Genomic DNA, 23,837 nt, shown 5'->3' with positions numbered 1-23,837 from the left:
ATTTATCAATGAAAGTGATTTAATTGACTCATAGTTCCCCAGGGCTGGGGAGGCCAGAGGAAACTTACAATAAAGGCAGAAGGGGAAGCAAACACATCTTCTTCACAAGGTGGCAAGAGAGAGAAGAATGAGAGCTGAGCAAAGGGGGAAGCCACTTATAAAACCATCAGATCTTGTAAGAACTCACTATCATGAGAACAGGATGGGGAAAACCTCCCCCATAATTCAAGTATCTTCACTTGGTCCTTCGCATGACATGTGGGAATTATTGGAACTACAATTCAGGATGAGATTTGAGTGGGGACACAGCCAAACCATATTACCAATGTCCTCTAAAATCTGTAGGGAAAGCTACCAGGAAAGGCAGACTGGAACTGCTGGGCATGAGTTGAGCCTGTTGTCCACAGGCAGAATTTCTTCTCTGTCTGAAAGCCTCAGCACTGCTCTTAAGGCCTTTTAACACAATGAATCAGGCTACCCAGGTTTTCTAAGTCAAGCTCACTTACAGAAAGGCAACTTATTATGAACTTTCATCATGTCTATTAATTGCCTTTACAGAACATCCAGATGGGGATCCAGATTGAATCACTGAGGTTTTAGCCTAATCAAGTTGACAAGTAAAACTTACTATAATAGTGCTCATTAGAAATGGTGCTGCCTGAACTCATGGAAGATGTCTGACCATCATTCTGTCATATCCTGATAATACTGATGAGAAAATTGGGAATCTAAGGGAATGTAAGCAGAGTGATGGTGACATATTGAACCTAAGGTGATACTACAAGATCCCTGTTTCTGGCATTACACTCTTACTGTCCCCTCCTCTTCAGTGTGGGTAGGACCTGTGACTTGCATCTAACCAATAGAATATGACAAAGGTAATAGGATGTTATGTGATGTCATAGAAGACTCCATATTACCAGCTGACTCAGTCTAGAATCTTGGTGTGCTCACAGGCTTTGAAGAACAAGCTGCCCTGAATCCTACAGCTACAAGGAAATGAACTCTGTTAACTTGAGTGAGCTTAAAACTAGATCCTTCCCCAGTCAAGCCTCCAGGTAAGAATTCAATCCTGGCTGGCACCTGGATTGCAGCTTACAGAGGACCCAGCTAAGGCCATGTCTGGACTTTAAATCCACAGGAACTATGAGGTAACCAATATGTGCTATTTTAAGCTATTAAGTTGTGGTGATTTGTTACACAGCAGTAGAAAGCTAATACCGTGGAGTTTGAATCCTGTCCTGCCTGGTCCCATGCCTTGTCCTTTCTCTGCTAAGCTATATGGTTCCAAGTAGAGTCCAACTATACAGTACTGCTTTAGATGAAGGCACTCAGGGTCAGATGCAGGCAGCCCAAGGACACAGTGTTTGTTATCAGCAGAGCGCTGAATTGGAAATTCTCTTCCATTGAAAATTTAAGGAAACTAACTGAGGGGTTTGTGACAAACTGGAAAGCAGGAGTTAAAGTGGTTCTGCAGAAGCAGCTGCTGTTAATGGTGTTAAAAATGACCAGAAGGCAGAGAAAGATGAGGATAAATGATCTTGTTTCACAACATAGAGACCTTTGGAAAATGAGAAAAGGATAGTTTCTGTGGCCTAAAGGGAGATAAGTTAGATTATATAAGGGAGAAAATGATGAGGTGTTCAGTTTAATGTTTATAATAAGGCAGACATTTGAAATCTTAGGAAACTGTTATTAGAGACTTAATATGGCTTTTACTTGTAAATCATACCTTTTTATAAAACAATATATTAGAAAATATGATGGCAATTATGACTACATAAATTCTTTTCATTTAACTGAAGCCCATGGGGATATCACACAATTTTGAAAAAGAAAGTGACCTGTTCTTCGTTAGAAATCCCCAGCAGACCAGAGCAAAACTTACTCTTCCTCACATGTAAATTTCCAGAATTAGATGGGAAATATAAGCAGCAGAGATATGGGGTTAGGGATCTGGGAACACCTGTCAGATGGGCACTAGGTCCCACAAGGGTTCTTGTCATTTAGTGCAGACACACTATCATAATTTCAGCAGTGTGGGAAGGCCTGTTTTAACATGGAGCATCCAGGAGTGGGGTATGGAAACCACCACTCTTAGAACCAGAAAAACCAGTGTGAGACTCCAAGTGAACCACTGCTACAAACTCAGAAAGATTGTAGCCATTTTAAAAAAATTGTTATCTTGATGTCAATGGCAAAACAGTGAGGGTATTTACCTTTTAAACCTTCTTCAAATAGGTAACTTTCATGTTCTTCTTGACATGGGCTAAAACTTACCCAGTGGGCATTTTATTAAAAACTAATGGCCTAGACTGGGCATGGTGGCTCATGCTGGCCTGTAATCCCAGCACTTTGGGAGACCAAGGAGGGTGGATCGCCTGAGGTCAGGAGTTCAAGACCAGCCTGGCCAAATAGTGAAACCCCGTCTCTACTAAAAAATATAAAAAATTAGCTGGGCATGGTAGCAGGCACCTGTAATCCCAGCTACTAGGGAGGCTGAGGCAGGAAAATCGCTTGAACCCAGGAGGCCGAGGTTGCAGTGAGCCGAGATTGTGCCATTGCACTCCAGCCTGGGCAACAACAGTAAAACTCCATCTCAAAAACAAACAAACAACGAATGGCCTAATCCTAATGTTTTCAAAATGGGCAGAGCTGTCTCATCAATTGAAATGGTTTATAGGATTTAAAAGTAAATGGAAAAGTATTATGTATCAATGTGTCCAAGAATAAGAAAGGAAGGTTAATTGCATATTCAGGGGGAATCTAGTAGAAGAGAACCTAGAAAGCAAAATTGAAGAAGCTTTTTTTATTTTAAAGAAATGATAGCTTTATTTATATACATTTTTAGATAGCCAAAGTGATGGTAAACATTTAGATTTTTCTTTTCTTTTAGTTTCAGGGGTACTTGTGCAGGTTTGCTATATTGAAGCAACTTTTATCCTCTAGTAACCTATGGCTATGAGTCTATTTTTATGAACTGTTTTAAGTGCTACATCACTGATACTGTTAATGGCACAGTATGTGGAAACGCACACACACTGATAACTTTGTGTTGAAATAGGATTCTGAATAGTTGGGTAGGAAACACAAAGAAGTCTTTGAAATACTTTAACCAACTTATTTCACTTATGTTTTTCTTTTAATGTATGCATAAAAGTACTACATGGTAAAAATCTATGTCTAATTAAACTTAAATGATACATTTCAATAAATATAATTAAAGTTTCAAAATAATAAGGAAATGTTATTGTTGAATTCATAGCTATTTTTCTTCTTAGTAGTACAGAAAATAATGTTACCCCGTAAATAGATTACATCTTCAATTTGATGATCAAATAAGTTCAGTACTTAGGATTTTTCTTAGCATTAAGTAACAGAACTCTTTTTGTAGGAAGCAAACTAAGGTCCAGGAGATTTGCTTGTGTCTTCTTACAGAGAACTGTTTGATATAGGCAATCAGGACTGTATGAGAAGCTGGAAAAGTATCTATCAGTATTACTTATCTGTAGTAAAGAATTTCTTAAGCTCATTTGTGATTGCACAATCTAAATAACCATACATGGCTGGGCCTGGGAAAGGCAGAAAGGCAGATGAGTGAGTATTTGCCTGAACTGAGTGATATAAGGCCTAGTGCGCTTGTAGGAGGAGGAGGAGGATTGAATGAAAACCAGAGTGCGGTTGTTAAAGTAAGTTGAACTCCAGGGTTTAATCAGCAGCATCTATCATAAGGTCACGAACAAATTTTACCCAACTCACTGGTCAATATCCTACTATTATAACAGGGATTCTATGGACACTTTGGGTGGTTACATCTTCAGGGAATTGCTGATGTCTCTAATTTTTGCAACTGGGTCACTTGGCACTCACTTGCAGTTCCTTCCAAATGTAGACTCTAGTTCCTACCTGGTTCAGAATGAGCAGGACAATGATTAGGGCTCAGATAAAATGTCTTGCTGTCAATCCCATACAGACCTTGGTGCAAATTTATTGTTTTTGCCTGGTATTCCATTTCTTGCTTCTTAAATCTCAAATAGATCCCTTAACTGGGTTCCTAAGACCAAAAGACAGCACTTTTCACCTACTACATAACATGCTGCAAGTATTTTCTCCCAGTTTGCCATCACTTACATATTTCTGAAATGCAAAATATATATTTAAATATCGTTTAATTTTTAACATAATTATACATAAACATAGAATACATATAAGATGTAAAAACCACATATTTTTGTAATTAAATATATTGTTATTATCTTTTATCACATCTAGATTTGATAAATGAATAGAGCCTTTCCTTATCCCTGCTGGGTTATGGAAGAACTCTTCCATGTGTTCTAGTACTTGTATGGTTTTATTTTTAACATTTATTTCTCAGGTTATTTGGAATTTCTTATTTTGTATGGTGCAAGTTAAGGATCCAATTTTATCTTTTTTTCAAATATCTTTGTTTTTGCTTGTTTTAGAGTCAGGCTCTCTTTCTGTCACCCAGGCTGGTGTGCAGTAACATAATCATAGCTCACTGCAGCCTTGGACTCTGGGGGCTCAACCAATCCTCCTACCTCAGCCTCCTGAACTGTTAGGACTACAGTTGTATACCACCGTGCCCAACTAATTTGTTCGTTTGTTTGCTTTTTGTAGAGATGGGGAAGGCTGTTGGTGGGGGAAGGTCTTGCTATATTGCCCAGTCTGGTCTTGAACTCCTGGGCTCAAGGGATCCTCCTGCTTAAGGCTCCCAAAGTGCTGAGATTATAGACATGAACCACTGCCTATGTTAAGTTTCTAAATCAACTGAGGAAGAACTGATATACTAATGATGGGTTGAATCATCCTATCCCAAAGAGCAAAGGATGTCTTTGCATTTATTCAAGTCTTCTTCAGGAGTATTTTAAAGTTTTCCCTATAGAGGTCTTGTAAATTTCTTGTTAAGCTCGTTCTTAAGTATTTCATATTTTATTTTCTTGCTGGAAATGGGGCTCTCTCCTACATTATATCTTCTGATTATTTTTTGTATTGAAGGCTACTGTTTCTTGTATGTTAATTTGACAGTCTGCTTTATTACTTAACTTTTGTTTAGTCTACTTTAACTTTGCTTGCAAATGTACTATCTTTCTATAATATTTTGAGTTAAATGAACTTTTGGAAGATAGTCTGACCTCAAAAACACCATTGTTCATCAGGAAAAATACATTGTGTCTTTTAGAATACAACCCACACATGAAAATAATTGCTTGAATATTTTAGCTATGCATATAAAGAAATGTAAAAACACCATATGTTATTTATTTATTTATTTATTTACTGGAGACAGGGTCTCACTCTGTTGCCCAAGATGAAGTGCAATGGCACTGTCATAACTCACTGCAGCCTCCATCTCCTGGGCTCAAGTGATCCTCCCACCTCAGCCTCCTGAGTAACCAGGACCACAGGTATGCACCACCATGCCTGGCTAATATTTTTGGATTTTAAAAATGAGACGAGGTCTTGCTATATTGCCCAGGCTGGTCTCAAACTCCTGACCTCATGTGATCTACCTGCCCCAGCCTCCCAAAGTGCTGGGATTACAAGTGTGAGCCACTGTGCCCAGCCTAAAAACACTGTCATTTTAAAAAACTGTATGGCATGATATGTGCCACTTAATTTATATATTAATCTTCTTTTATAGTTTGGATTTAGTGCTATTCCTTTGAATTCTTTTTAACTACAGTCTTGTTGTTAAACAAGAATGTGATTAGAGAAATTTGATATTTCCTTTAAGGAAAGACTTGCTTCATTTTTTTTTCACATTAAATGATATATTAAATATTCTGTATATTTAAAGATTTTTCCAAGTTTGTTGCATTTTTGCAGTCTGGGTAATTCCATTTGCCAAGGCAGCACACTTATTTAGTGCACAATAAATGCTTACCTAAAATATTTTAGGTTTGCTTTCTTCACCAGCTGCTGAGATATAATCTTTTTCAACTCAGCATATTGATTTTATGGCCCCTATCATAGCATCCCAAGTTTGGGAAACACCTCAGGAAGCAACTATTCAGAATCCCTGGCTCCATAGAGAACCAAAGAACTTGACATGAAGATATCCTGCAATTTTTTTCAGAAGCACATTTTAGTGTTTAATAACCCATAATATTCTCAGAATTTTTTTCTGTTATCTATATTAAATAACTGAGGGTGTATGGATTTTGAATTTTAGTTCTAAATGACTGGAATAAATGATTGTTTCTAGGAAAACAGACCTCCACATAGGATCTGAAGAAGTGTTGTAAAATAAAGGGAAAATATGACCTCTCTGGCTGGAGTAAGAGATTTTCAGTTAAGCACCCACTTCCACAAAGTGTTTGTGCTGTAGTAAGCTGGGCGATTATCATCAACCTTCTTGGACTCTCATGAGTAACATTAGCACTGGGATCCAAACTGACAGCACAAGAGGAACTATGACACGGAGTCCGAAGATTGTAGTTGTGCTGTCAGGGTGATGGGCTATGCACAGGAACAGCCACTCCAGGCAGGTCTCAGTAAGCACACTGGGTCTGAGCGGACAAGGACAGGCTGACTTGTGGTGTCTGTTGTGCTTCTGCTGCTTGAGCAGAAACTCCCTCCCTCCCTCAGCACTACTGTGAGTCTCTTCCAGGGCAGGGTCCCCTGTTCTTTTGCTTATCCTCTAAATACTGGTTTGTCTGATGGTTGACCTTGACATGTCTGATGCTATCTGATTGTGGAGAGTCATGTGTTCGCAGAAATAGGCAGAAATTCTAGTGACTGGATAGCATGGTGGTTAAGGGAGCAGTGCCATTCACCACCTGATTCCACCCCAACAGGAAGAATGATGGGCCACGCATGTGGACAGTGGGAGAACCTCCCAAACACGCAGCAGACTTCCTTTTACTATTTTAAAATAGATGTTATTGTGTATATTTGAGGTTTACAACATGAGGTTATGGGATTCATGTAGATAGTACAATGGTTACTATAGTGAAGCCATTGAACATACCTATCATGTCATATGCTTACTTGGCATGTGTGTATGCAATAAACAAAGGCTTATTGTCCTAAGCTGCTGAGATTTTTTTGGTTGTTTCTTTTTTTTAACTTTTATTTTAAGTTCAGGGGTACAAGTGCAGGTTTGCTAGATAGGTAAACTTGTGTCATGGGGATTTGTTGTAAAGATTATTTTATCACCCAGGTATTAAACCTAGCACCCATTAGTTATTTTTCCTGATCATCTCCCTCCTCCCACCATACACCCGCAAAAGGCCCCAGTGTGTGTTGTATCCGTTTATGTAACCATATTCTTTCTTGCTGTGGTGTGACTTTGACTCTCCTGACCAATGCAATTTTGAATCACAATTGGAAGGTGCTGCATCTTCTGCTTTTTAAATTTAACATTATGTCAAAACCATATGGCAATATTTTAAACTAACCCCTTTTAAAATGAGGTAAGAGTCCCTCAAGTTGATGCATTATCATTTACTCAACTAATTCCTTATGGTCAATTATTTAAATTTCCTCTCCTCTGCCAATTCATAGAACTTCTTCAGATTAATTTTCAAGAATGAGTTATTGATTTTAATTAAATTATAAATTAACATATTTCTTCCTAGTCTCAAAACATGTAAAAGTTTGAACATCTGTAGTGGGTCACACCTAGTGGAGCCAATACACTGTGCCTAACAGATGAACTTCACAAGGGTTGTAAATGTGCCCTTGAATACAGGAGACAGGCCTATGCCAAGCACCGTGCTGGAGTCTGTAGGTTCACCATCTGGGGCTGGGGCGCTAGTCTCGCTTTTTGGCCGGAGAGGCCTGGGCAGTGAGTCGTGCGCCGTCACTGGCTTCTCATGGCAGCCGTTCTGACCTGCTTGCGCCTTCCTTGATGTGGCCTGCTAGTCGCAGGGCTGGAGCTGGAAGCGGGAGCTGGAAGCGGTGGGTACCCACCGTAGATACCTCTTGCATCATGCCTCAGATAGATGGTTTGAAGATACAGTCAACTTGTCACCAAAATGTGTCCCGTCCTCCAGTCATGCACTCTCTGGGTTTGCCCTCCCTCCTTCCCGGACTTTCTGCATTTTCCCTTCACTCTTGCTTCACTGGGATTGAGCTCCTCTCAAACATCTTGGCTTATGAAGTTTTGCTCAGGCTTTGTCTTCTAGGGGAGCTGGCCATACAAATTACCATTATTTGAAAAGACACTAGAAAAATGAGGGGAAAAAGAGCTAAATTACTCTTTTTTTTGTATTAGCACTTTGACACTACACTCACTTTATTTATTTTTTTTGAGACGAAGTCTGGCTCTGTCACCTGAGCTCAGCTTCTTAGGCTGGAAGTGCCAGGGAATTACATCACCAAATTCCCTCTTCTACTGGGGCTGCTGGTAAGTACCTACCCCCTCCTGTAAGATACTGTAAAATTTGCAGGCATTTGTTTACCCTAATGCTACTCAAAATATGCTTTGTTTTCTGGTGCAAACACTTTATAGTCTTGTTAAATTAAGTTTAGCCTAAATCTGTGTCCTCATGGATTTTAAGTTCAGCCTTAACGTTACTCTGTATATAGTGAACTGTAACTTAACTAGATATGGAAACAGTCTGTAAACTACTCTTGTACCAATCAGCTAGTTTCAGCCAATGAAAGGTGGCCAACTGTTCAAACTAGGTTTAAATAAGGCAAACACTTTTGTTGACTTTCACTGGTCAATATCACCAAAAGTTCACAGTTTACATTAAAGATCATTCTGGGATTGTACATTTTATGGGTTCTGACAAATCTGTAATGACATGTATCCATTATTATAGTGTCATGCAGAATAGTTTCACTCCCTTAAATATCCTCTGTCTTCTGCATGTTATCTCTCCCTTTTCCCTAGTCCCTTTCAATCACTTATATTTTTACTGTTGCCACAGTTTTGCCTTTTCCAGAATGTCATACAGTTGAGACCATACAGTATGTAGCATTTGTAGATTGCTTTCTTTCACTTAGTAATATGCATTTCCATTTCTTCTATGTCTGTTCATGGCTTGATACTCATTTCTCTTTAGCACTAAATAATATTTCATTGTCTCAATGTACCAGAGTTAACTCATTCATTCCCCTGCTAAAAGACATTGTAGGAGCCAAAGAAAGCTTCCCCTCCACTCTCTGAAGGTTCACTGAAAAGTCAACTCATGAAAGGAGATTATTAGGAAAAATGGAATCAAGTTTATTAATATGCACATAAAGGAGAACCATAGAGTGATTACCCCAAGCCCCAATGCGGTTCAGAAACTTATATACCATCTTGAGGTTACTGAAAGAATGGGGGCTTGGATCATCGTGAAACAGGTTATGGTGGCAAAATAGGTTATGGGAGGGGGAGAAGAGAAGACCTGGCTAGCAAAGTGGACTCGTTATGTGAATACACTCTCACGATGGCAGTCCTCAGAAAGAATAAATGGTAAATGTTTCCTTCAGTTGCTTAAAGGTGTCAGACTCTCAGTTTATCATTCCTAGATCCAGACAAGGAAAGGCCTCAGAAAAAGCCAGGCTGCGTCAATGCAGATCTCTACAAAGCAAATCTCCCCTACAAAAGACAACTTTTCATTTTTTCTTGTACCTTCAGCCCTTCTTAATATCTATCTTCAAGGAAATGTATTTTAGTGTGAAATATTTGAATTTTCTTCAACATCTGGGTTGCTTTCCAGTTTTGGCAATTATGAATAAAACTGCTGTAAACATCTATGTGCAGGTCTGGAGTTGGACATACATTTTCAGCTCCTTTGGGATCAATATCCAAAAGCATGATTGCTTTATCTAGTACCAAGTTTAATTTTGTAAGAAACTGTTGAACTGCTGTTACAGTATGTTCCTAGCCAACAGGCAGAATGGACTCCCTGTGGCTAACTGAGGTGATCAAAGTTAAAACAGAATGAGGCGGCCATATCTGGGTGAGGAAGCTGTTATGTATTCTATGCTGGCAGAAAAATGTTGTAAACATGTCACAGGACCTCCCTTTCTACAATTAAGCCAAACCAGTTCTTGTTGGCAGTGCTGAGATAGCCTACAGCTGGAAATTCCCCAACTGACTTCAAACAAACCACCTGGTCCCAACTGATTGACCATCTGGAATCAGTCAATTAAGAGAGACTGGTAATTTGGGACTTAAAGGTCCCCCAGTCAAGATTCTGCCCTGCAAGTTTTGTCTCTATCATCACTCATTCTCTAACCTCACCCCCTCAGGGAAGGCTTTCATTTTACAGTGGAGGCTGTATCTCCCCAATCCACAGAATTTTTTTTAAAGAAAATAAAACTCTCCTTTTCTCCTCTGCAGATCCCATGGTCTTTTGTTAACACTGTCTTTCAAAGTGGCTGCACCATTTTGCATTCCCACCAGCAATGAATGAGAATCCTCATTGCTCCAAATCCTTGCCAGCATGTGGTATTCTCAGTGTCCTGGATTTTTGCCATTCTAATGGATATGTAGTACTACTTCACTGTTGCATTACCTCTCTACTTACATTACCCATTTGTCCTTGCATTTTGTCTACTTCTTCCATTAGAATCCTTAGCATATTAATTATAATTACAGTTATCTTACATTCCCTGTTTGATAAATCCGAAATCTGGTTCCTGTCTGAGTCTAGCTCTGATGCTTGCTTTGTCTCTTCAGACTTTTTTTTTTAATGCCCTTGTTATGTCCTCCAACTTTTTTCTTGAAAGCCAGACATGACGTATGAGGTAATGGGAACTGAGGCGAATAGGCCTTTCCTGTGAGGTTTTATGTTAATCTGTTAGGGGGATGGGATACATTTAATATTTGCTGTTGCTGCAGGTGTCAGAGATTTCAATTTCCTATAGTGTCCTTGTTTTCTGTCTCCTTTGTTTTCTTGGGTTTTCCCTAAAATCTCTTTCTAAATAGCATATTGATGGAAATCAAAATATTTAACCTCAAGATATGCTTCTTTGACATATTTTGAGATGACTGTTCGTATGGCCCGCAAACAGAAGTAGCCCTGAAAAGCTGTCTTTTATGGGGGAGATTTGCATCTGTAGAGAATCGGCATTGATGCAGCCAGGCTTTCTCTGAGGCCCTTGTTTGTCTGGCTCTAGGAAAGATTAACTGAGAGTCTGACATCTTTAAAGTTATGAAAGAAACATTTCCCATCTATTCTCTCTGAGGGCTGCTGCCTATGAGATTTCATCAATATGAAAAAACTGCCTTTGCTAGCCAGGCCTGCTCTTTCCGCTTCATAACCTGTGTGGCCACTATATCCTAATTTATCACCATCACCTGTTTATGGCCATAACAGGATGGTAAACAAGCTTCTGTATCCCATTGGGGCATTGGGATAATCACTCTGTGGTTCTCCCCATGCATGTTAAGAAATTTGTATGCCATTTCTCCTATAAATCTGCCTTTTGTAAGTTGATTTTTCAGTGATCCTTCAGAGGGCTAAGGGAATCCCTTAGCCCCTACAGTGTGCATCTTGTAGCTTTTAAAGCTGAAATCCCCTAATATTATACTGAGGCCTTATTGATGTGGTGGTAAGGTGCAAGGGGAGGGTAAGTGTTTTATAATTCTGTGAGTAAATTCAGCCTTTCAGTGTGCCTATGTCCCTGGACTGTGTACCTTGAGAAATAAAAGTATAATTCTAAGCCCCCGATCAACTGAATGTGCCATCTCTTGGCCAAGGGGACCTGAGAGTAATCTTGAAAACAGTTCTTGGCCATGACAGGATGGGAGGGGTCAGACAGACCTTGTTACACTTCTTTCCTAGCCAAACATGATTAGGATCAGGCTTTCTTCCCTAAGGACCTAACAGAAACCAGCCCTTTCCAGAGACTCCACCTCTGATATCAACCAACCACCTGATGATGCCCCTTCTTTTTTGCCTGATAAGAAACCATTGACCACAGAGTCATTCTGGCCATACTACAGAGATTGCACAATGAGGATTTTCACGTCCTCTGCTTCAGCTTTTGATGTTGGATGCCTGAAAACACCCTTGAATCATGCGAATGCCACTAGGTTTTCATGGGACCCACGAAGGAGCATCAAGCTCAGCCTCAAGTGTGTGTGTCTCCCCTTTTATAAGTCTTCATGACTCCTATAGCTTATCAAATATGTATATTTGGAAACCCCACTCAGCATAAATTCTGTTCCCTCTGCCCCTCCCTAGAAGTATAGAGGCTGTGCTTCCCAACCTGTCAGAGTGGCCAACCTGCAGGCTGCAGCCCTTTATGAGAAATACAGTTCTCCTTTCCAAGTTTATGAACCTTGTCATTCTTCAGTTGATAACTTCTCAAGTCTTAGTTTCTCTCGTCCTTAAGTGAGACAGAAAGCCTGGAATGTGCGGGAATTGGGTTATTTCCCTTCTCTCCTCTCAGATGAGGCTTTAGTAAAGTTTTTCTGTATGGATTGGTCTTTGCTATGGAGAAGGCTCTAGAAATATTCCAAAATGGTTATTTCCTTACCCTCTTCCTGCCAGAAACATGAAGGGTTTTTCATGGCTCTTCAGCATGAGAACATGGTGGGGTTCCTAGAGGTAAAACCCTTGAAAAAGGTGTCCCTCTAAGGCTCTAGATACCAGGAATCTCTCCCTCTCATACTAGTGTACATTTTACTTCTAGCACTTCCTCAAGGTTATTGTTTAAGTGTTCCTACCAGCTTGTGGCTCTAATGGCATTTGAACCAAATAAGCTGATCTTGACTGCACTTCCCTATATGCAGTTGTCTCTTCAGATTTTGGGCTGGCAGTTTTCCCTGTGAACTGAAAGAAAGAAGGAACTTCTATTTGAGGAATGCAAGTCCTTTTAATGATCAGGCCCAGGGAGAGATTAAAATGAGACAGCAATCATACCTTACTCCTCCACTTGAGTTATATATTCATCTCTTGAAACTGGTTGTGATTGCCCCAAGTAGCTATAAATTAACCTAATAGACTGGTTGCAGTGGCTCATGCCTGTAATCCCAGCACTTTGGGAGGCCAAGGCGGGCAGATCACCTGAGGTGAGGAGTTTGAGACCAGCCTGGCCAACATGGTGAAACCACATCTTTACTAAAAATACAAAAATTAGCCAGGTGTGGTGGTGTGCACCTGTAATCCCAGCTACTTGGGAGCCTGAGGCAGGGGAATCGCTTGAACCTAGGAGGTGGTGATTGCAGTGAGCCAAGATCACACCACTGTACTCCAGCCTGGGTGACAGTGAGAGACTCTATCTCAAAAAAATAAAAAACAAAAAATAAATTAACCTAATAAGGCCATACAGGACACTATAAACCACACCTTATAGCTTAAGAATGTACAGCCAATCACTAATCAATGTTACTTCTATAAACCAATGAGAATTCCTGGCAAACAATCTTGTATCAGCCCACTCATTCTCCCTCTTTTTTTTTTTTTTTTTGGCTTTTAAAAATCCACTTGTAACTGCTGCTAATAGGAGTGTATATTCAGGGAAACTTGAATGTATGTTCTTTGGTTGCAATTGGCAAGCTTTGCACAAATGAATTTCTTCTTACTTATATTAATTTTGCCTCAGCCTCTTCTTTTGTAAACCAAAAATGAAATTAAAAGCCCCTAACCAACTGAATGGATCCTTCCTCTTGGCCAGAGACATTCCAGATTAAAACTAGAAAACTAGTTCAGGCCACGATGGCATGGACAGGTTGGACATGCATCATTACACTCTCCTCCCTTTGGAATTCAGGCACAATTAACCAGCATTAACAGTAAAACAGAGATCTTAAGAGTGACAAAACAGACTCTTTGTAGCATAAAATATCAAATTCCAACCTGGCTCTAATATAGCATCATATGATAGGTAGCAGGCTCTGAAAGAAATTGAAGTATTTTACTCTAAAATATATTCCTTTGACATATTTTGAAATAGCACTGCAAAGCTATCTCTTGTGGGGAACGATGTAGATCCTATTGAGAATCTCCCTTTGTTTTCAGATCGTTTCTTGATGCAAGAGAGATTTAACTAAGAGTCTGACACATTTTTAGGTGTGATAAGAGACATTTATCATCTATTCTCTGAAGCCTGCTAACTGGAGGCTTCATTGACATAATAAAAACCATGGTCTCCACAACCCCTTATCTCAACCCAGACACTCCTTTCTGTTGATTCTAGATCTTTGGATAATATCTTAACTCTTTCAATCAATTGCCAATCAGAAAAATCTTTGAATCCACTTATGACCTGGAGGCATGCCCCTACCCTGCTTCAGGTTTTCCTGCCTTTCCTTACCAAACTGATGTACATCTTACATGAATAGATTGATATCTGCCTGTAACTTCTGCCCCCTGAAATGTATAAAATCAAGCTATAACCCAACCACCTTGGGCACATGTTCTCGGGACCTCTTGAGACTGTGCCTTAGGCTTTGGCCACTCATAGTTGGGTCAGAATAAATCCCTCCAAATATTTTACAGAGTTTTACTCTTCTTTAATAGGAGGAGGTTTAATAGGCAGAAGAGAAGAGAAAAAGAAACAGCTCTCTTTCTCTATAGAGAGGGGTTTCCTAGTGGAAAGGACTGGCTGGTGGCAAATTTGCTGGATTTTATAGTCCCCCTTTTTTATCAATACCTTTTAGGTTGACATATCTGGCATAAGTCAGCAGGATTCAGAGTGACCTCCCCAACCATCTGAACGTGGCATTTGGTACCAGCGTGACCATTTGTCTTCGAAAGTCCCACCAGGTGTCGCTGGTCAGTTCTCCTGAATTTTGACCTCTCACCTTTTGGTCTTATTTGGGCTTACTTGGTCCCATTTGGACCTCTTATTTGGGCTGTTTCTCTTTCTCTTCTCTTCTGCCTATTAAACCTCCTCCTTGGTAATTTTATCAAGGCTTTAACTGGAATGGCATATTTTCAAATATGACCAGACTGCTTTGGGGAATGCAGGTTGAGTTTACAGAGCCAATAAACAGCCTGTACCTTGTTTACATGATTCCTTTACAAAGTTTCTATTCTTGCAGAAGGTAAAGAGTGTTATCTTCTGACTGGCCCAGGACCCTCAAGTTATTTTGGTACCTTGAGAAGATAGGAATTCACCCAATTTGTACAAGTATTACAGACAGTCTGATGAAAAGTCTTTCACTTGGTTAGCCTCAAGGGTTTTAAAAGTCTCATCTGAAATTTCTTATGAAATAAGTCCCAGCAAAGCCAACTTTAAAATAACCTATATGGGCATTCTGTATGCTTGTTGCACTTTATGCAAATAAGCAGGCCAAGTATAATAAGACTAAAACTTGTTTTGCAAATAAATTGGTCCTGCTGAGATCATCTTTGATAAAAATGGAGAATTGGAAAAAGAAAAAAAGTATGTTTCAGAAGGAAATTATAGTACATCTATTGTTAGCTTATAGCTTTGTTTGTTATTTTTGAGTTTTATTATTTGCCTACAATTTGGAGTAGATGCTGAATCACTTCTTGGCAACAACAAATCTCTATAAAATATCCCAGTTTAATTTTCTTTATAAAAGAACCTAGTTTTAGTTGACACCCTGATGAAATAGATTTTGTTGTTGTGGCACACAAATCCTCTTTTGATTGTGCACTATGTTTCTATTATTTAATTTTTAAACGTTATTTACTTCTCATTGTTTTACTTCTTCTGAAAAAACTAAATTCATGGTACTCTAATGAGTAGGTATAATTCAACAAGTGACAGCAGCCATAGATCAGTGACTTTGACAGCACTACTCAGCAACGAATCTTCTCAGCAATGACAGACATTTTGACACTCAACTTTTGATCATCGGTTCTTTCAAGAATAAAGATTTTAGATCAAAAAAGGGAAATGAGAAAAGAAAAGAGCTTTTATCTGAGGAAGGCAAGTTCTATTAGTTATGAGGCCTAGACACTAAGATGAAACAGCAATCCCATCCTACTCTCCACTTTGAGCTACGTATTCCTCTCTTGAAACTGCTTGCTATGGTTACAAGTAGCTAAAAATTAACTTAATAATGCCACACAGGACACTATAACCTATACCCTGTAGCTTAAGAATGTATAGCCAATCATTAATAAGTGTTATTTCTATAAACCAATGAGAAACAACTTTCTATAAACCAATAAGAAACAAACAACTTTCTATTAGCCCACTCACTGTTCCCCATTTTTTGCCTTTAAAAATCTGCTTGTAACTGCTGCTAATAGGAGTGTGTATTCAGGGCAACTTGAATCTATTCTCCCAGGTTGCATTTCTCAAGTTTGGCCCAAATAAACTCTCTACTTATATTAATTTTGCCTCAGCTTCTCTGTTTTTGGTCAACAGGCCAATTTTCTGAAGGGCCTTGGGAAACTGATTTTTCAGTGTCTTTAGCTTTTTTTTTTCTTATTGCAAGATGGGATTAATGACTTCCAAGCTTTTTAAGTGTTACAACTGAAACCAGAAGCCTAACCTTTTAAATATATACAGTATTATGTGGAATATTTATTCACCTGGATTCTACATCAAACCAAAATTGAAAAGTGAACTATAATTTTTCTTTTCTGTCAATCTACTATTTTTCTTTTATTTTCTGCTGACTGAGTAAAACAAAGTATGTTTCTCCAGTGTGAGTTTTCTACATAGACTGGTCTGTACAACACCATCTTTATATTTTGGCAACATTCACAAATCATTTGGATAGGCTTTTTGTTTTGGAAGATTGCCTCCGCTCATTCTCTATTACTGTTCCCAACTTTGGAGCCATACATAAAATTATTCTGTTTAGGCTTCCCATGAATGCCACAGATATTTTTATTTTAGTGGAATTGGGGAAAGAGATAGCACCTCTATACTTCTTTTTTAAAGCACTTACTTTTCATTTAAGAGGTACAGAAATTACCACAATTAGTTCCATTTTAATGTAATTACTCTTAAAGATTATAAATAAGAATACAGGATATACTCATGGAAAGATATTTAGAGAAAGGAAAATTAGAAAAAGAGAGATTGTAAGTTTATACAATAAATAATATGCAAAATATTTTGAGAATATCTTAATAATTTAAATATCATAGCATCACAGTGTTAGTCATTTCCATTCACTTGTTAACTATTCATATGTACATTTTTGCAGATATTCTTTATTATTCCATCATCATCTCAATTAAACCTCTTGGGTATAGTGTTTGAATGCTACTGTGACCATAAATTCCAATAAAACCTAGGAAAAAATGAAACTACTACATTAACTGAAAGGGTAAGCAATAAGAATAATATTTTCTAACTTCCTTGAATAAGAAGAATCTTGATGATGATTGTTATTTATTAGTTCCAGAGAGAAAGGAACAAGCTAGTGAGTCAGGAGAAAGAATTATAGCTTATTAAGTTCATTTACTTCAATTGTGAGCAATAGAAAGTTAATGAGATTGAATAGGTGAGTGGCTAATATTTATGGAGAACAAATATCGAAATCTTTTAAATATGATTTTTTTAAAAATTAAATGGCATAAAATTTGACAATATCAATACTTTACATGAGTACCAGCATTAATGAGTCCAATTTACTCCCTTAAGCTTTAGCAAGCTCAAGTCATATATTTTTCAGACAGAAAGGATATTATAAGCCCTTCCTTCTGCTGTGTTCTCATAAATCTCTCTAATGCTAGACTTAGGCCTGTATTGAGTGGAAAACTCAATGTAGACTTCAGAGTTTCCTGAAGAGAAAAGTTCAGGACTTGGTAACCCAGCCTTTAAGTTGCATTTGAGCATGATAGTGTCAAATGCAGAAAGTGATCTTTTTCCACTCCTGAGAACAAAGGTGCTAAGTAAGTAGCCCCAGGTTCTACATTCCTAGAAGTGTCAGCTTTGGGACCTTCCTTCCATTGCTGTGAGGTGACATCTCCCCGACCAAAAATAGTAATATGACTCAGAAGAAGAGGAAGTCTCATTTTTCAAGAGGCCAAGATTCTTGGAATTGGGGAAGGGAACACTTCCCCAGACTTAAGAATGAGATGCCTTAGGGCGTCCATGTGCCTATAAGAAAAAATTCCTTAGATGACTACCTGCTTTGCTATCAGAATTGCTGATGTCTCTTTATATTGCTGAATTATGGAAGACAACATTGGAGAAAACTTATATGGTGGATTCTGCTCAGAAGGGAATAGTCCTCAACCACCATGTTCATTATTTTTCTTAACAACCCTTGACTTCTCGGTTTTTGATAGGTCAGGTGGATCCCACATATACCTGCAGTCCTTGCACTGATAGTGAATAACACATGAGAATTGAAGCTCCAGTTATGTAAATCAAAAGAAGGCAACAGGAGACAAACTTATGCTTCCAGGAAAATGGAGTAGATATACTTCTCCCAATTCTTTCTACTAAGTACAGCTAAAAACCTGGACATTAAATATAAAATAAATGCAAAAATACCCTGAATGTTGGAGAGAAGAAAGCAGACCAAGTAGGTACTTTGCATTAAAAACAACACATTGGTGAGTTCCCTAGGTTTTATTTTTTGTCTTGTATATACCAGTTTAGAGGCTGGAGAAGCCAGACCTCCAGAAGTACCAACACGTTTAGATGAAGAATGCCCTAACAAAAGCTCTTTGTCTCTTATGTAAGGAGTAGGAGAGGGACAGCCTAGCAAGAGAGAACCTTTAGAAGATAGTGACTACTTCAACCAAAAACCACGGAAAGAATTGTGACCCCACCCCACCCTTGTCAGCAAACATGAGTGGGGAGCCTAGATTTCTACTTTTTCAAGGCTGTATCAAAGCGTCCCAACCATCCTGTTAGGGTGGTGTCAGATAAGGCCATCTGTGCCTGGCATTAATGAGCCCCTTCCCCCTTTCCCACAGGATCACTGTATGTGAGAAGTTTGTACTTCTACCCCCACCCGGCAATAATGAGGTACCCCTTCACTTTCCCACTGAGGTAGTTTCAGAAAAGGCCTACTGTAAATATTTTCACAACTTCCCGGCAGTTAGGAAGTCACACCTCTCCCATGATGTCAGTGGTGACAAGTATGGAGCACTAATGAAGTACTCCAGCCCACACCAGCCAGGAAGGTATAAGTGAAGGCTCAGTAAGACACCAGAATTTCCACTTCCACTTAGCAATAACAAAGAGCTTCCCCCATCAGGTGTTAGTGAAAGTTTATGGGGAACCTGGACTTCTCTACCCAATTGGCAGTAATGAGGTGGTACCTCCTCTTCTCACCCCAGATTGGTGTCAGAGGAAGACAGCCAAACTAGAAAGTGTAAATAAGATCTAAAATCTAGTAAAAATGTACACAATGTTCAGGTTTTAATAAAAACATTACTAATAATTATCAAGAACCAGGAAAGAAATTGAATGAAAAAAGACAACAGATGTCAACGCTGAAAGACAGAAATATTAGATTATCTGATAGTTTAAAGCAGCCATCATAAAAACGTTTCAATGAGCATTTGCAAGCACATTTGAAGAAATGAAAAATGTAGAAAGTCTCAGAAAAAAATAGAAGAGATAATAACCAAACATTTTATTTTATTTTATCTTATATATTTTTTATTTTTATTTTTAATTAATTTATTTTTTTTGAGATGGAGTTTTGCTCTTGTTGCCCAGGCTGGAATGCAATGGTGGGATCTTGGCTCACTGCAACCTCTCCCTCCTGAGTTCAAGCGAATCTCCTGCCTCAGCCTCATGAGTAGCTGGGATTACAGGTCTGCACCACCACGTCCAGCTAATTTTGTATTTTTAGTAAAGACAGGGTTTCACCATGTTGGTCAGGCTGGTCTCGAACTCCTGACCTCAGGTGATCTGTCCACCTCGGCCTCCCAAAGTGTTGGGATTACAGGTGTGAGCCACTATGCCCGGCCATATTTTATTTTATGCTATTATTTTTGAAACAGGTTCTTGCTGTGTCACCCAGGCTGGAGTATAGTGGTGCAACTATGGCTCACTGCAGCCTTGATTTCCCAGGTTCAAGTGATTCTCCTATCTCAGCCTTCTAAGTAGCTGGGATCACAGGCATGCACCACCACACTGGCTAATTTTTAAATTTTTTTATAGAGACAGGATCTCCCTATGTTGCTTAGACTAGTCTCAAACTCCTGGACTCAAGTGACCCTTTCTCTTTGACCTTCCAAATGTCAGGATCGCAGGTGTGAACCACCATTCTCGGCCCCACATAGATATTCTTCAACTAAAAATATACAATAACAAGTAAAAACTAAATGGATGGGCTAAAGAACAGAAGAGAGAGGACAGAGGAAAAAAAATCAATGAAATTGAAGATAGAACAATAGACATTATGCAATCTGAACAATAGGGAAATTAGACTGAAAAAAAACGAACAGAGCCTCAGACACCTGTGAGACTAAAACAAAAGGTATAACTTATGTATCACTGAAGTTCTGGAAGGAGAAGAGCCAAAAAGCAGAACTGATCAAATACTTGAGTAAATAATGGCTGAAAACTTCCAAAATTTGACAAAAGCAAAGTACTGTAGATTCAAGAAGCTGAGTGCATATCAAATAAGATAAACTCAAGGAAACCACACAAACACATTAGCTTCTGAAAAATAAAAACAGACAAAAAATTTTGAAATCAGCAAGAGAGAAAAAACATGGGGGAAAATAACTCAAATGGCATAAGATTTCTTATCAGAAACTGTGAAGGTCAGGAGGCTGTGACACAACATTTTTCAAGTGCTGAAAGAAAAGAACTTTCAGTCCAGAATCCAACATTAAGTGGAGCTATCCTTCAAGAATGAAGGGGACACCACCAATGCATTCTCAGATAAAGAAATAATTAAAGAATTTGTCATCAGGAGACCTACCCTAAAAGAATGGTTAAAGAAAATTTTCTAAACAGAAAGAAAACAATAACAAATGAAATATAAAATCAAGGAGGAATAAGGAAATGGCAACAAAAATGGCTAAATTTAATGTACTTTCCCTTCTAAATTATGGTTGTTGGTTGAAGACAAATTACAGTATTTTCTGATGTGGTTCTCAATATATGTATAGGAAATATTTAAAACAATTTTAAATGGGGAGGATAAATAACTTAAAAAGGGATAAGTTTTTTATACTTCAGTCATACACCAATATACATTTAACACTAGTTTTTTATAATGTAATACCTGGTGCAGCTACTAAAAATTATGTAAAAAGAAATACACTTAAAAATACTGCAGTTAAATTAAAGTAAAATTGTAAAAAGGGTGATTAAACTAAACAACTAAACATACTTCTAGCATATAACCCAGCTGCCATACTCCTTGGTATTTACCCAAATAAACTAAAAACTTATGTCCACTCAAGAACCTGCAGATGGATGTTTATTTATAATTGCCCAAACTTGGAAGCAACCCAGATGTTTTCTAGAAGGTGAATGGATAAACAGCAGCAAATTCATACAATAAAATATTATTCAGCATTATAAGCCATCAGGCCATGAAAAACATGGAGAACCCTATTAAGTATATTACTAAGTAAAATAAGCTAAATTGAAAAAAGTAGGTACTGTATAACCCCAACTATATAATATCTGGAAAAGGAAAAACTATGTAACAGTAAACAAAAATAACTGGTTGACAGGGATTAAGGGACAGTGTTGTTCAAGGGTCAACTATATATAAAAAGTTGTACACCATGTCCAAGTGGGATTATTCCAGGGATGTAAGGCTTGTTAAATATTTTAAAATTATTTAACAAAATATACCATATTAACAAGCTAAAGAAGAAATATTACATGATTATACCACAATCAATGCAGAAAAAAATTTGATGAAACTCAGTACCTATTCATAATTTTATAAACTCTTGGAAAAATAGAAATAAAGGGAACTTCCTCATCTTTATAAAGGGCATCTATAAAATACCTATGGGAAACATAATAGTGGTGAAAACTCAATGTTTTTCTTCTAAAATTGAGGTTTAATACCATATGGCTACTCTCATCATTCTCATTCAACATGATGCTAGAAGTTCTAGCCAGTGCAATAAGGCAAGAAAAGGTCAGAAATGAAAAAATAAAATTTTTGTTTGCAGATAGCGTGAATGTCTATGTAGAAAATTCCAATACATCTACATAAAAGCTCCTAGAAATAATAGGTAAATTCAGCAAGGTCACAGGATACAAGATAAATATACAAAAATCAGTTATATTTTTAAATACTACCAATAAACAAATAGACATTGAAATTAAATATTGATTTCATTTATGCTTGCTCTAAAAATGAAATACTTAAGTGAAATTGAATAACTCATATACAAGATTTTATGCTCTACAAAACACTGATTAAATAAATCAAGAAAGACCTAAATGAATGAGATGTACTATGTTCATGGATTGAAAGACTTGACTTAGTAAGGATCTCAGTTCTCCTCAAATTGACATACAGAGTTAGTGCAATCACTATCAAATCTCAGCATGGTTTTTAGATATAGACAATTATTCTACAATTTATATGGAGATATATGGGTTCTAGAATAACAAAAATCATGACAAATAACATGGCTGGAAGAATCATTTCATTCAATTTGAAGAGTAATTATATAGCTGTCTCTATATAAAATACAATGTATATACAATACATTGTATACAATAACCATGACTGTGTGATATTGGCAGAAAGATAAGACACATAGATTAATGGAACAAAGTAAGGACCCAGAAATAAACACACACAAACATGCCTAACTGATTTTTGACAAGGTGGAAAAGCACTGAGGTGTAGAAAAGATAGCCTTTCAACAAATAGTGCCAGAGCAATTGGACATCCATAGGCAGAAATATAAACTTTGAGCTATATTTCACATCATATAGAAAAATTAACTCATGAATATCAATGTTTAAACAAATGTATAGTTTATATATAGCTATAATTTAAAAATATAAAAGTTTTTCAGTAAAACTTCAGAGAAAATTTTCAAGATCTAGGGGTAGGCAAAGAGTTCAAAGACTTAACACAAAAAGCATGGTCTATTAATATAAAATAAATTGGTAAAGTGTGATTATTCAAAACTAAAAATTCTTGCTCTGCAAAATACCCTTCAACAGGATGAAAAACAAGCTACAGACTGGGAGAAAATATATGCAAATGATATTTTTCACAAAGAATTAATACCTAGAATATATAAGGAACTTTAAAATTCAACCATAGAAACCATGTCATTAATAATCCGATTAGAAAATGGGTAAAAAAAACCTGAAGAGATATTTTATAAAACAGGATATAAAAATGATGGATACACATGAAAAGATGTGCAATCTCACGAATCATTTAAAAAATGTAAATCAAAACCACAATGAGATAACATCACATACTTATCAGAATCGTTAAGATAAAAGTGAGTGACAAAACCAAATGCTAGTGAGCAGGCAGAGGAACTAGATTATGCATATACTGCTTGTGGCAATGTAAACATAGTACAGCTACTCTGGTAATGATTTTGACAGTTTCTTCAGTAACCAAACATGGAGCTACCATACGATTCAGCAATCACACTTCTTAGCATTTATCCTGGAGAAATTAAAGTTTATAATCACAAGGAAGAAAAAAGCTTATAGCAGCTTTATTTGTAAGAGCCAAAAATAGAAATGACCTAGATGTCCTTCAGCTTGTGAATCGTTAAATAATCAGTGGTTTGCATGGAGTACTATTCAGTAACAAAAAGAAATGAAGTATCGATACATGCAAAACTTGGATGAAGCTCTACAGAATTATTCTGAGTAAAAAGTCATTCCTGAATAGTTACATAATATGTAATTCCATTTATACAATATTATTTTAATGAACATCTTTATATAAAATCCATAAACCACAAAATTCAATAGTTACATAATATGTAATTCCATTTATACAATATTATTTTAATGAACATCTTTATATAAAATCCATAAACCACAAAATTCACCCATCTAAA

General features: G+C 37.6%; 1 protein-coding gene across 5 annotated transcripts in view; it reads left to right on the top strand.

Annotated features, from left to right (window-relative positions):
• The window catches only part of NKAIN3 (sodium/potassium transporting ATPase interacting 3), a 1,176,366-nt gene that overhangs the window by 67,324 nt on the left and 1,085,205 nt on the right, over positions 1-23,837 (top strand). For 3 of the 5 annotated variants that reach the window (XR_010121876.1, XR_010121874.1, XR_010121878.1), the window contains one exon: positions 957-1,151. The gene's annotated coding sequence lies outside the window, so the exon portion shown is untranslated. Of the gene's footprint in view, positions 1-937; positions 1,152-23,837 lie in introns of all 5 variants that reach the window. The other 2 variants (XR_010121877.1, XR_010121875.1) reach the window with 2 other exon arrangements.

This window comes from Symphalangus syndactylus, chromosome 7 (assembly GCF_028878055.3).
Source record: "Symphalangus syndactylus isolate Jambi chromosome 7, NHGRI_mSymSyn1-v2.1_pri, whole genome shotgun sequence".
Classification (NCBI taxonomy): domain Eukaryota; kingdom Metazoa; phylum Chordata; class Mammalia; order Primates; family Hylobatidae; genus Symphalangus; species Symphalangus syndactylus.
The sequence above is the reverse complement of the archived record's forward strand: the minus strand, read 5'-3'. Positions and strand labels throughout refer to the sequence as shown.